A 13,308-nucleotide genomic window follows, 5' to 3' on the forward strand; every position below is an offset into this window, starting at 1 on the left:
TGACGAGCTTCAAACTCGCGAGTGCTGGGCGTAGTGACAGATGCAAAAGGAGGGTGAATCCTATTCCAGTATGATCGGGAACCTCAGATGATTAGCCGTGCTGTGATAGAGCATTTGGACCATTTTCACAAGAGGAGGGAATGTAACCATTGACAACGGTGATGCCCCAACACACAGCTTGCCATAGAAGGACGTGCGTGCGTGAATCAGAGGACAGAGGAAAGCAGAGATTCAGAAGACAAAGCATCTCCAAAACTCCAACATATTCTCCATTACTGCATAACAAGTAACCTTTAACCCATGCTCTCTTGTTTATTCGCAATTCAACTGATAAATACAATTGACTTCCTGACTAAGAATTGCAAGATAACCATAGATTGCTTCAAACCAACAATCTCCGTGGGATTCGACCCTTACTCACGTAAGGTATTACTTGGACGACCCAGTGCACTTGCTGGTTAGTGGTACGAGTTGTGAAAAGTGTGATTCACAATTCGTGCACCAAGTCTCCTAGTCTTCTGCCTTCTCCATCTCCCGATGATTCTAGACCGAACGATGATCCTGCTCCTACTGTCATGCCTCCTCCTTTCACTCATCTTTCTAGGGTAAGAAATCCACCTGCTCATCTTCATAATTATCACTATTTTTCTACTATTCTTCATCACCATAAACCTAAGTCAGTCAGAGAAGCCTCTACAAATCTAAGTTGGCAGCAAGCAATACAGGAAGAAATTCAGACAGTTGAAAAAGCACATACTTGGAACTTGGTTGATCCTCCTTTTGATGAGGAAGTTGTGGGTAGTAGATGGGTATACAAGATCGAGACCCGCTCTGATGGTTCTATTGACCATTATAAGGCACGATTGCTTGCTCAAGGTTGTATGCAAGAGTATGGTATTGATTATGAAAAAACTTTTTCTCCTGTTTCTCGTCTCACATCTGTTCAAGCTCTCCTTGCCATTACTGCAGTAAAAAAATGGTCTCTCAGTCAGATGGATGTGAAGAATTCTTTCCTTAATGAGGATTTGAAAAAAAAGGTCTATATGAAACCACCTCTGAGTTATCCTTGTCCTTTTGGCAAAGTCTGTCTCCTTCACAAGGCACTTTATGGTCTTAAGCAAGCCCCTCATGAATGGTTTGACAAGTTTAGCACCACTATGTGCAATCTCGGTTTCACTTGCAGCTCTCATGAGAATGTTCTCTTTACTCGTAAAAGTGAACGTGGAGTTGTTCTTCTAATTTTGTATGTTGATGACATGATCATTTCTGGAGAAGATATTGATGGTATCTCTAATCTCAAAGCCCCCCTTCACCATATTTTTTAGATGAAAGATCTTGGTTCTCAGTTATTTTTTTGGTTTAGATGTCATATCCACAGATGACGACATCTATCTCTCTTAGGCTAAGTATGCTTCAGATCTTCTTGCTCGCGCCGGGATTACAGATAGTCACATTGAGTCAACTCTCCTTGAGCCTAATGTTCGATTTACCCCTATGATGGCACTGTTTTGGATAACCTACTCTTTATCGACAGTTAGTTAGAGGACTCGTCTACTTAACTGTGACCTGACCAGACATCGCCTATCCAGTTTATGTTCTTAGCCAGTTCTTGTCAGCTCCTCGTACTACTCACTATGTGGTAGTTCTTCGCATTCTTCGCTACATCAAAGGCACCCTATTTCATGGCTTTTATTTTTCTACCCATTCATCTTTATCCCTTTAGGCGTACTCAGATGCTGATTGGGCTAGTGATCTCACTGATCGTCGTTTCACTTCTGGTTATTGTTTATTTCTTGGCGACTGATAAACCACTATTTTATGGTTTATCTTGTGCTCAATTGAGTGGATTTCATCAACTCTTTACCCACTTATTCATACTATTTGCATGGTTTTATATTTCCTTCCTAATTATGTGTTTTGATTGAAAACATGCTTCTTTGATCTTATAATTGCTTATTATTAATCCTCTCTTATTACCATTAAATGCCTTGATATGTGTGTCAAGTGCTTTCAGAGATTATAGGGCAGGAATGGCTTGGAGGATGGGAAGAAAGCATGCAAAAGTGGAAGGAATGCAAGAAGTTGGAGAAATTGCTAAGCTGTCCAGCCTGACCTCTTCGCACTCAAACAGCTATAACTTTAGCTACAGAGGTTCAAACGACGCGGTTCCAGTTGCGTTGGAAAGCTAACGTCCGGGGCTTCGATTTGATATATAATATGATATAGTTTCCCTGATGGTAGGTGATGCGACCGCGTGATTCATGCGGCCGCGTCGCAGTGACGGAAATCCAGCGTGGCAAAATTCAAAACCAGCGAATTCTGGACTGTTTCTGACCCAGTTTGCGGCCCAGAAAACACAGATTAGAGGCTATAAAGTGGGGGACTGCATCCATTCATAGGAACGCTTCCACAATTCACAATTTTAGGAGTAGATGTAGTTTTTAGAGAGAGAGGTTCTCTCCTCTCTCTTAGGATTAGGATTTAGGATTTCTCTTAGTTTTAGGAGTGACTCTCAATCCCAGGTTCTTTATTTTTATTTATTTTCTCAATTTAATTTATGAACATCTATGCCAGATTTAATTTCTTTTGTTAAATGCAATTTGAGGTATTTTCAGATTTAAGATTGCTTTGCTTTATTTATATTAATGCTTTTAATTTAATTTAGATATTTTCTTCCTTTTGGCTTTGGTTAGGTATTTGGTAACACTTGAGTTGTCAAACTCAGGAGTGGTTGAAACTGGAAGATTTTGCTTTAGCTAAGATTGCTCTAACACTAGTCTCTCAACAGGAGTTGACTAGGACTTGAGAATCAAGCTAATTAGTCCACTTGACTTAACTAAGTGGGATTAAAATCCAATTCTCATCACATCTGATAAGGATAACAAGGACAGGATTTCTGGTTTCATACCTTGCTAAGAGTTTATTTTACAGTTATTTATTTATTTTTATTGCTCAAAATATACCTGTGCACATTGTCCAAGCTTCCAAAACCCCCAATTTACAATCTTCATAACCAATAATAAGAACATACTTCCCTGCAATTCCTTGAGAAGACGACCCGATGTTTGAATACTCGGTTATCAATTTCAAAGGGGTTTGTTACTTGTGACAACCAAAACATTTGTATGAAAGGACTTTTGAAGGTTTAGAAACTATACTTGCAACGAGGATTTATCCACAATTTTCTAGACCATGCAAAAGTTCCTTTCATCAAAATGGCGCCGTTGCCGGGGAATTGCAAACGTGTGCCTTATTATTGGTTATTGTAAATATTTTTTTTATTTTTGCTTGTTTATTTGTTTTTATTTTTGTTTTTATTTTTGCTTTTACATAAATTAAGAGGTTATTTGTTTTTATTTAGTTATTAAAAAAAAATTTCAGATTTTTATTTTTAAAATTTTTATCTTATCTTATCTTATTTCAAAAATCAAATTTCAAATTTCAAAATTTAATTTTCAAATTCAAAAATTTAAATAATCTTTTAATTTAAATTTATTTTTATTTTTTTTAATTTTTTATTTGCTACTATGAACTCTCACCCCTTTGGCTATGAGTCTGGTTACAATTATGTTGCAGGAAGAAGAAATTACAATGAGAACAGGCATCAAGGTTGGAACAATCAAAGATGGGAGGAGCCACAAGGATTTGATCAACCCTCATGGCAACAACCACTTCCAATGGACTATCAACAACCACCACCATATGCCTATGAACCCTTTCCTCAACACAACTTTGAACTACCACACTCACAAGCCAACTACCACCATTCACCTCCATATGACCCTAACCGTCAACCACCATACCAACCACCTTATGAGCCATATGAACCATATATAGAACCACCCCAATTCCAATCCAATCACTCCCAACCACCACCACTTTCTTTTGTATCATGTCCAAGTCTGGCAACCCGAGAAGCAGAGGTTCGCCTAAGGGAAACAGTAATTAAATTTCAGGCAACCGTTCAACAATTGGAGCAAGCATTAATTCAATGGGCTTCTAGACGCTCAAATATACAAGGGTCAACCACAGCCCCAGTGGACAAGACAGAGAATGAATTCGTACTAGAACAAGTAGAAGAAGCTGTCATTGTTCAAGAAGAAGAAGAAGTGGTTGAAGACTTAGGAGATGCAGAACCTCCATGAGAAAGTCAAGACATAGAGCCTCCTTCCAAGACGGTTGAAATTGATACTGAGGAGGGTGTACAACCTCCAAAGCATATCATAGTTGAAGACTTGGAAGAGGTTGATCAAGAGATGGAGATTCAAGAAGAAGAAATACAACCTCCCATGCCCTTGGAAAGCAATAAAGAGAAGATTGAATTGGAAGAAAGCTACCAAGAGGAAGAGGTTGAAATTGAAGAAGCTTGTAAAGAGGTGGTAATTATCAAAGAAGAGCACAAGGGAGTGGAGCTTACAATTTCATTAAACATACCTACCCCTAAGTTGCCATCATCCTTCACAACATTCAAGTGGGTAAATTTCATATCCCTTAGCTTTCTAATTCCACTTGAATATGGGATACTGGAGACGGATGGTCAACTTAGAGCTCTTTGTAACATTAAGAGTAAGAGGAAGATGGCCAGTGGTAAGAATTGTCCCGCAAGGTTCATCATAGTTGGAAGCTTTAAGTTCAAACGCAAAGGTTGGTATAAAGCTCAAATGAATGGGTCTAGGAAGCTGTTTGGTCACTGCAGTGAGAATTCAGATCACCTTTCACCCGGCTGGAAAAATGCAGATCGAGACAAAAACGGGTGTAAAAGTAAAGTTTGGGATCCTGGAATCTGTTCTGACATCCAACACCCCGGGAGCCTAAGAATCTTTTTGAAGCTGCTCAAGGGTTTTACATGCCTAGTTTGGGATCCCGGAGGTTACTAGAGATACAAACATTGGTGGAGATTCCTGGATGAGTTCAAGTACAAGCCACCATAACAGGAAGCTCACCAAATGTCCAACTTAAGGACTTTAACTAAAAGTGCTAGGTGGGAGACAACCCACCATGGTATAATCATTCCTTTCTCAATTTTAATTTTATTTAGTTTTGTTTGTTTTTGAAATTTTATTATATTGAACCTGGAGTTTTGCATCACATTCATATTAACACTGCATTCTGCATCTTTTCAGATTAAAAAAAAAAAGCGAGCACGCGACGCGATCGCATCAGCAACGCGTCCGCGTCGCAAGGAGATGGGGGACAATATTAATATGAACAGAGAGTTTCGCAGGAGCAGCGCTGGAGGCGTGCCAATGGCACAAATCACCCCACGCGACCGCGTCGCTGACCCGACCACGTCATTTGGGAATAATGGCCTTTCACGCGACCGCGTCACCCACGCGGCCGCGTGACCTGAAAATCGACGTCAACCGGGTGCATGGCCGAAAATTGAGCTGGAGTTGGGCTGGAATCGTGCTGGAAGCCCAAGCCTCACCACGCGAACGCGTGCCCCACGCATCCGCGTCATATCCCCATGATGGCCACTCACGCGATCGCGTCAACCACGCGACCGCGTCACCCTGGATTTTGGCAAATACCAAGTTTCGAACAGAGAGTTGTGCGACCGCGAGGCTGCACTCGCGCCACTTGCACAAATCAAGTCACGCGATCGCATGCCCCATGCGTCCGCGTCGCCTAACCTTATTGCGCACCACGCGACCGCGTCACCCACGCGTCCGCGTCGCCAGCGTCGCACAACCTATCCAGATTAGTGCCAATTATCTTATTTTTCTTTTTCAATCCTAATTTCTTCTATCTTTTCTTCTTTCTTCTTTCTTTCTCTTCTTCTTCCCCTCTACTCTTCTATCCCTTTAATTTAATGCATTTATTTGTTCTTTCCTTTTTTCTTTTTCAATTATTTTTCATGCATTTTTATGTTGGTGTTGGAGTTTTATTTGGATAAGTGCCTTAATTTATTTGAGCAGGTGGCTATTCGGAGGAGAGATTTGACAATTGATATTTATTCATGGATCTCATATACATTTGGATTACATTATTTTCATCCCTATTTTAACTTGCACACCCAGTGTTTGTGAAAAAGCTTTTATGGCATTTTAAATCTTATTTTATTTTACTCTCTCACTTGCATGCCTCTTTTTCACAATACTTGTGCTCCACATGTATTTGGGATTATCATTTATAATTGTCATCATTACACATGCTCTTTAATTTAGCACATTTATTACTTGATGCTTGAGCTATGCTTCTCATGCCTATTATTTGCATGTTTTTATCCTCTTGCATCTTATTATTTTGAATTGCCCCTTTCTGATCTTTATTGTTGTCTTTCCTACATGTTGTAGCTACCATGTAGTTGGACTATCATCTTTCCTTTGGCATTCCTTATCACTTGGAATTTTCTCCCTTCCAGTCTTAGTTTTCTATATTTTACACTCTTCCTTTTTTCTTCTTCCTTAGGCATGGGTCCAAGAAAGAAAAAAGAGAAGGCCACTGACAAGACACCAGCAAGGAAAGGAACCAAGAGATCTCCAACTAAGGCACCTCCATCTACAAGCGTCAGTTGGAGCAACCCGTCCACCTGCACTTTGATGTATGCATGCACTTACATGATTGAGGCCTTTGTTTCACTGAGCTTACATACCCATATGGCCTTACCTTTCATTATCTTTTGCAAACCAATTTGAGCCTATTTTACCCCTTTTATTCTTTACTTTAGCACATCATTAACTCTAAGCGGAAAAACAATAATGTCCTTAATTTGAATCCTTGGTTAGCTTAGACTAGTGAGAGTGCTCATGAATTAAGTGTGGAAAAATTGGGATTGAAAACATTTGGTTTGAGAATTGAGTATGTTAGAATTTTCTGAAAATGTGAAAGAAATAAAAGAAAAAAAAATATAATATAAAAAAAAGAAGAAAAAAAAAAGAGAAAAAGAAGAGAAAAAGAGCAATTAAGTAAAAGGGGACAAAATGCCCCAAAGTAAGTGGTGAAAGCAATGCATATGAGTTGTACTTGAAATTAGAATGCATGAATATGTGGAAAACATGGTTAATGGATAGTTAGATGTTGTATTATGATTACATGGATAATGTTTAAGTGTGGGGAGGTTGATAAACCACTATTTTATGGTTTATCTTGTGCTCAATTGAGTGGATTTCATCAACTCTTTACCCACTTATTCATACTATTTGCATGGTTTTATATTTCCTTCCTAATTATGTGTTTTGATTGAAAACATGCTTCTTTGATCTTATAATTGCTTATTATTAATCCTCTCTTATTACCATTAGATGCCTTGATATGTGTGTCAAGTGCTTTCAGAGATTATAGGGCAGGAATGGCTTGGAGGATGGGAAGAAAGCATGCAAAAGTGGAAGGAATGCAAGAAGTTGGAGAAATTGCTAAGCTGTCCAGCCTGACCTCTTCGCACTCAAACGGCTATAACTTTAGCTACAGAGGTTCAAACGACGCGGTTCCAGTTGCATTGGAAAGCTAACGTCCGGGGCTTCGATTTGATATATAATATGATATAGTTTCCCTGATGCTACGTGACGCGACCGCGTGATCTATGCGGCCGCGTTGCAGTGACGAAAATCCAGCGTGGCAAAATTCGAAACCAGCGAATTCTGGACTGTTTCTGACCCATTTTGCGGCCCAGAAAACACAGATTAGAGGCTATAAAGTGGGGGACTGCATCCATTCATAGGAACACTTTCACAATTCACAATTTTAGGAGTAGATGTAGTTTTTAGAGAGAGAGGTTCTCTCCTCTCTCTTAGGATTATGATTTAGGATTTCTCTTAGTTTTAGGAGTGACTCTCAATCCCAGGTTCTTTATTTTTATTTATTTTATCAATTTAATTTATGAACATCTATGCCAGATTTAATTTCTTTTGTTAAATACAATTTGAGGTATTTTCAGATTTAAGATTGCTTTGCTTTATTTATATTAATGCTTTTAATTTAATTTAGATATTTTCTTCCTTTTGGCTTTGGTTAGGTAATTGGTAACACTTGAGTTGTCAAACTCAGGAGTGGTTGAAACTGGTAGATTTTGCTTTAGCTAGGATTGCGCTAACACTAGTCTCTCCACAGGAGTTGACTAGGACTTGAGAATCAAGCTAATCAATCCAATTGACTTAACTAAGTGGGATTAAAATCCAATTCTCATCACATCTGATAAGGATAACAAGGACAGGATTTCCAGTTCTCATACCTTGCTAAGAGTTTATTTTACAGTTATTTATTTATTTTTAATGCTCGAAAATATACCTGTGCGCATTGCCCAAACTTCCAAAACCCCCAATTTACAATCTTCATAACCAATAATAAGAACATACTTCCCTGCAATTCCTTGAGAAGACGACCCGAGGTTTGAAACTCGGTTATCAATTTCAAAGGGGTTTGTTACTTGGGACAACCAAAACATTTGTATGAAAGGACTTTTGAAGGTTTAGAAACTATACTTGCAACGAGGATTTATTCGCAATTTTCTAGACCACGCAAAAGTTCCTCTCATCAGCGACTCTCTCATTTCCTGGTGGGCTAAGAAGCAAACGTTCATTGCTCAATCCAACACAGAAGCTGAATACCGTGCTGTCGCTAACACCATTGCTGAGGTTGTCTCGATTCGTTAGCTTCTTGAAGACTTGGGTGCTCCTCAGTCATCCCTGACTGATATTTTTTGTGACAACTGCATTGCTATTCAGATTGCCCATAATGATGTGTTTCATGAACGCACCAAACACATTGAGATTAATTGTCACTTTGTTCGGCAAAGTATCCTTATTGATGTTGTTCGTCTCATTGCTGTTGGAACAGTGGATCAAACTACTAATATCTTCATGAAGGCTCATTATCCGACTCGTTTTCCAAACTCTGGTATCCAAACTCAAGATGGTATCCTTAACTCCCACTTGAGTTTGAGGGGGAGATGTTAGAGAATAATTAGAATCAATTTAGATCAATTAGTATCATTTATATTTATATAGCATATCTGTATATTAATTGTAGGATTGTAGGCTTTTATTGCTTTGATTTTTTTAACACCTATATATACCCCTTGTACATTGTACTTTTAGACACACAAAATAATACACAATCACCTTCTTTAGATTACTCTCTTGTTTCTAACATCTATGTGCTTAATACCTTCGTTACAACAAATATCAAAACCACATTTCTAAAAGCGTACGATATCAGTCAACCGTTGCTAACGATATATTCAGCCACCTAAACCATAAATTGTATTTTAATTATTGGCAAGTATCCTAATCATGGCTATACATATATGCGATAACATAAATGTGAAGATAACAAAACTAACCCTGAAGTCAGCTGCCCCGGCGACGTGCCATGTCGCGTTCAGTCGATTGATGTCTGGATCACGTGTATCTGCGCGTGCCATCTTAGTGTTACTCAATAATATGGTCACAAAAGGATAAAAAAGAGGAGAAAGTGGTCGAAAGCTTGGAAATGGGGCTCGAAAACGTCGCTATGAACAACATGTATATATAGACCGCGTCCACTCTTATTTCGTTTACAGTGTAAACGAGATAAGTTTACACGTATCTCATTTACAGTAAACTTATTTTATTCACTGTAAATGGAATAAAATATGCTACGTATTTTATAATTATTTTACAAATTATTTATTTTACTAAATAAAATATATTTTTTAATTTATTTAAATAAAAAATTCCAATTTGGTCCATTTATGTTTTTCAATCAGGCAACTGTTGTTGAACTTAGAAGTGGAAAGGTGTAAAAACGAAAATAAATAAATATTTAGTGTGTACAAATAATGAGATTTAAGTTGTGTGCAAAATGTCATACATTTTCCAACCTAAATTCCATTAATTATTCAGATGTATTCGGATTTAATATTTGATAAAATAAGGGCATCTATTATTTAAGCCAATCCATCCTTTCCCATTCATAAGGTTAAACACGGCAATTCATGAAAAAAATGGTCGACAAATTATACTTCACATAGGGTTATATATATAACAAAAACGATTTACTAGGATCGAACTGCATATATATATTTTTTTTTTTAATATAAACACTTACACATAATAGATGAGTAAAACAAAATCTAAGAATTTTAATATTGACTTCAATGTAAATTTATTTATTTAAATTTTTTTCAAGATTTTATTGCATAAATTTGAATTTATTTATTTTAGTATTTTTTATTTAGATTGTTATTTTAACTTTATTTTGTTGTAAATATTTTTGTAATATTAAATTTTTTTGTGCTTGAAATATTTTAATTTGTTGAGAAAAAATTATTTTCGGTAAATAAATATTTTTCTATCTTTTTATTTAAAATGTTATTATTGGTATGTTAGTATTAAAATATAAAAGATAAAACATACTTAAAAAAAATGTATTATGAGATCAAATAATTTTATGATTGTGGATATTTGTCTACACAGGAGGTGATGCGTGAGCATCTTATACCCATTTCTACTTATTTTCTAGTTTAATTTAGTTAGAATTTAGTGAGTTTAATTATATTTTAGTGCTAAAATCCTCTTTGGATGCTACTTTGAGTTGTTTTAGTGTTTTATTCATTTCAGGTGAAATTTGGATCTTTTTGGCTGAGTTTTGAGCAAAAAGGGAGAAGTTTTGAAGCTGCCTACTAGGGCGCTAAGCGCCAAGCTGGCGTTTAACGCCAGCAACCCAGCAAAGTCAGGAGCGCTTCTGTCCCTTTGGGCGCTAAATGCCACGCTGGCGTTTAGCGCCAGGCAATTCAAACCAAATCCCCACTCTTGGAGCATCTTTAGTGGATTTAGCTTTTAATTATTATTCTATCTTTTATTTTTGTTATTTTTATTTACAAACAAAATCTTTTAGGTTTAGGATTTATTATTTTATTTTATTTTTAAATTAAATTAGGTTAGATATAAAAGGGAAAAGATTCACCCTTTAGAGGGATCTTCTCACTTCCGCACGTTTGACTTTTGGAACCCTTGTTTTCTCTGTAAGTCATGAGCCACTAAACCTCATCGGTTAAGGTTAGGAGCTCTGTTTATTTCAATAGATTAAGACTATTGCTTTCCTATTTTAATTAATGTATCGATTCAATTTTAAGGATTGCTTTTATTCTTCATCTTATGAATCTGGGTAGAACGACATTATAACGCTTATTCTATATTTGTTCTTGTGATTCTCGATAGAGTTATCTCGCTTGAACAACAACTTGAAAGCAAATTTCTCCTAGATTGCTAATTACTTGAACTAGTCGGGATGCGTGACGTATAATCCTCTAGCTTTGGGTAATTAAGGTTTTTGTGGCCATAAACTAGAATTGAACTTAACCCTTTAATCTACATTAAATGACCAAGACATTGATGGTTGATTTGGGTTAGAGGAGACTAAATCACTAACAGCCTGTTTGGATACCTTTAAATGATGGAATTAGAATTCAATTCTATCAAGAAATGAATTCCTAAAGAAATAAAATTCAATTCCATAGTTTGGAACAACTAACTCATTTAATGAGATAGAATTGAATTCCATTGTTTGGAATGACTTGTTGATGAATTACATTATTTCTCTAAGACATTTTTACCCCTCAATAAATATTAAGTATAATTTTATTTATCAATTAAATTAGATAATATAATTATATAAATCACTTATAGTAAAATTGGTCTAACACAACCTCACCAATTAGATCCATCTCACCCATGAAATCATGATAGGTGGAATTTTCAGCATGTTTTCAACCTTCATAGCCTGACACATCAATACATCTTTCATGTAAAGCCAGCTAATGCACTTGGGTTAAGTTAGTAATAACGAATAATAATAAAATACATCATTAGATAAGTTCGATAAAATATCCTCCATGGCACGAACCATGATACCCCGACTAGAAGTGTCTTCCTCCCCCAATTGTCCAAGGGTAAAAGTTTTGCCGGTGCCAGTTTGACCGTAAGTCATTACAGTTCCATTATACCCGTCAAGAACACTCTAAAAACCACATATCAAATGGAATGTCAAGTCAAGTTACATACAACATCTAAAAGCACCGCAATCCTTTGAAATCGGTTAACAAAGTGCTGATTTAGAGCTACATTTGCATTCACCTTCATACTCTTACGTTTCTACTACTGCTTACTGTTTTACTATTCAAACACACAAACACTTGCTCTTTCTCACTCTATTCCATTATCAGTGTTGCGAATGAAGAGAGTAACTAAGCCGAAGGGAATCGAATTACTACTCGTACATTTCTATTGTGGAATCAGAACGAGAATTCAAAAGCTGAAATCGGAAGAATGAGAGAGGTGTTAGGAAACCTGCGTCGCCACCGTGAGATGGCGAGCTGCGGCGGGGAGCGGCGGATCCCGGCGGGTGAGAGTGGCGAGGCTTCGTTCTGACGATGCTACTGTTGTTGGCGCTTCCACGTTGAGCGACGACGTTTCGGTGAATAGTCGACGCCATAGCTTCGAGCTTGTAAAAGCTTTTTGGACAGGAGTATTTTTGATATTGCACAGATTAAGTGAGATTTAGGTGAGAATTGATTTTGAAATCAGACCAAAGTAGGTTTGATTTGTAAATGGGGGTAAAATGAGAATTGGAATTCTCACCGGAATTCAACTTCATGTTTTTTTTCTATTCCAAAGCAAGGAATAGAATTCAATTCATCTATGATTTCAAATCAGATGCATTCCAAACAGGCTGTAAGATATTAGGGTGAAGGTTGTGGTAGGCTTAGAGAAGGGGGGTTGAATCTATGCCTTCCTTTTAGTTGCTGTTATTACCCTTTTTAAACAAACTTTCAATTCAGGTTCTGTTTGAACTCAGCAGCGGAAATTTATGAGACAATTTATTTTTATCTCATGAATATCAGAAAACAGAACTCAGCAGAGAAGAGAAAAGCTAACACCAGCATGTATCCTGGTTCGGTTGCCTTGTGCTATGCAACCTACATCCAGTCTCCTCCACAACTATGGAAGAATTTCACTATAGTTAACAGTATTACATACACCAATTTCACAGGATTGACCCAATCCTTTCACACTCAAGTTCTAACCTAACTTGATATTGGCTATGCTAATACCTAACTATTCACTCTTAGTGCTAACCCAACTAAGAAAGGGATACCTCACAGGTACAAGATGCAAGACATAAACACACCTAAAGAAATCTGAAAATAACTCTAGGCTTTTCTCTCAAGTGTTTCACTCAGCCTTTTACCACTCATGGCTTTTACTTGAGCTTTCTCACAATGCCTTTTCTCATAAGAAATTACAGAAAGATAAACATAGAAAAGTACATTACAATCTGTAAAACATGAAGGAGATTGACTTCATCAGCAGCCTTTTTGCTATGTGCAAA

The 13,308-nt window shown here is 37.1% G+C and overlaps 1 long non-coding RNA gene across 1 annotated transcript in view; it reads left to right on the forward strand.

The window, feature by feature from the left end:
• Window positions 1-12,652, forward strand: part of LOC110266418 — a 24,305-nt gene extending 11,653 nt beyond the window's left edge. Inside the window, exons 2-4 of the long non-coding RNA XR_002353796.1 lie at window positions 2,446-2,453; window positions 10,455-10,464; window positions 12,446-12,652. This is a non-coding gene — a long non-coding RNA (uncharacterized LOC110266418). The remainder of the gene's footprint in view (window positions 1-2,445; window positions 2,454-10,454; window positions 10,465-12,445) is intronic.

The sequence above is a fragment of the Arachis ipaensis genome, chromosome B09 (genome assembly GCF_000816755.2).
Source record: "Arachis ipaensis cultivar K30076 chromosome B09, Araip1.1, whole genome shotgun sequence".
In the NCBI taxonomy this organism is placed as follows: domain Eukaryota; kingdom Viridiplantae; phylum Streptophyta; class Magnoliopsida; order Fabales; family Fabaceae; genus Arachis; species Arachis ipaensis.